Genomic DNA, 1,544 nt, shown 5'->3' on the forward strand with positions numbered 1-1,544 from the left:
TGTCGAACATCAGCACAAACATGAACAGAGATGCCATTTCCTGCATTTTGGTGTATTTTAACGGGTTGTTATACATCAACATTTACCTACATTTGTAAACACTTAATAAAATTACTATTTTGGAGAAGAACAGCAGGTTGTGTGACTAGAGCAGCTCCGAATCTGTCACGTGTCCGAAAACCCCTCCTCCCTCCCCTCACGTCACAGTTCTGAGCTGAACTCTTCTCTGATGAATTCAGTCCTCTTGCTCCAGTCTCGTGGCACCGTTTGAAGCACCTGAGGCTTCAATTCTCGGTTGTTGGACAATCCATCCATTCTTTTTTTATTAAAGTAAATTGGACTGTCTTTTTGACATTTTGATCGCTGTTGTTATTTTGACAAATCAGCGCCGTTGTTTAGAAACTTGACATATAATGTGAATAACAGATCAAACATTTCTATCTTTGTATTTTTAATTTAATTTTTACAGTAAGCTTTTTTTATTTATTATGTCTGAAATGTAGCAGGAGTTCAGACGCCTGCTGATGTTGTGCACATGTTGTGTAGAGCTGTCTGGAGACGTATTCTGTTGAATAAATTATTGTTTCTGTTTCAGGGGTCTGAGAGGAGGGGAGGGGGGTGTTTTTCAGTGCGCAGCCCCGCTGAGGAGGGACAATAGTCGGAGAGAAGGACTCCGCACAGAACCTCCATACATAAATGTGAATATCTGTCCCTCGGTCCTCACTCCCCCTCTGCCTAGAGGCTCCTCTCCTCCTCCCACTCAAAGGAGCGAGTAGCTGGCGTGTTGGCGTGCTGCGGCTGGAACATCCACTCCACAGACTGGGTCCGCTGGGCTAAAGGCAACGTCTCCTCTCGTTGTATTTTTAATAAATAATCAAAATAAAGAGTTGTTGGAACACAACGGGTCAAAATGAGAGTTCCCGGATCTTGTTCCAGCAGGATCCAGCTCAAAATAACCACTGCTTGCAGTTATTTATCTGTATTTGAACCAGTGATGTTACTAAACATGAACATCAAATATTGTCATCCAAAACAAGCTTTAAAAATTATGTCACAGTAGTACCTTGGAGAAAGTAAAAAAGAAATAATTATTGAGAACAGGCTAAGATTATTTCAAAGATTCCAGGCTTCAAATTCTAATTCATGTGGTGTTGCATTTTAACAAGGTTGCTGCATATTCAAGTAACACAACAAACACTAGTAAGCACTGAGGAGGATAACGGTGGTGAACACTGTCTTTTTGTGCTAGTACAAAATGACATTGTTGGATTAGGATTTTAATTGATGTTATCTTGTACTTTATGTTAAGACTATGAGGCTGTATTTGCAGGTCTGTTTCACTTTCACCGAATTTCTATAGCAGCATTTACGTGTTTCGTTTATGTTTTTACAATTTAAGGTCAGTTTTAGGTCTATAATTATTGGGAATATTTCCATGAAGATATAAAATGTACAAATTTCTGCATTTGAAAAGTAAGGGATACCAACTGTGAGGAGTCCAGTTACCTTCTTGGCCTGAAGAGCTCTTTGGAACAGGCGCAGAA

This window comes from Nematolebias whitei, chromosome 6, assembly GCF_014905685.2.
Source record: "Nematolebias whitei isolate Nwh7 chromosome 6, NemWhi1, whole genome shotgun sequence".
In the NCBI taxonomy this organism is placed as follows: domain Eukaryota; kingdom Metazoa; phylum Chordata; class Actinopteri; order Cyprinodontiformes; family Rivulidae; genus Nematolebias; species Nematolebias whitei.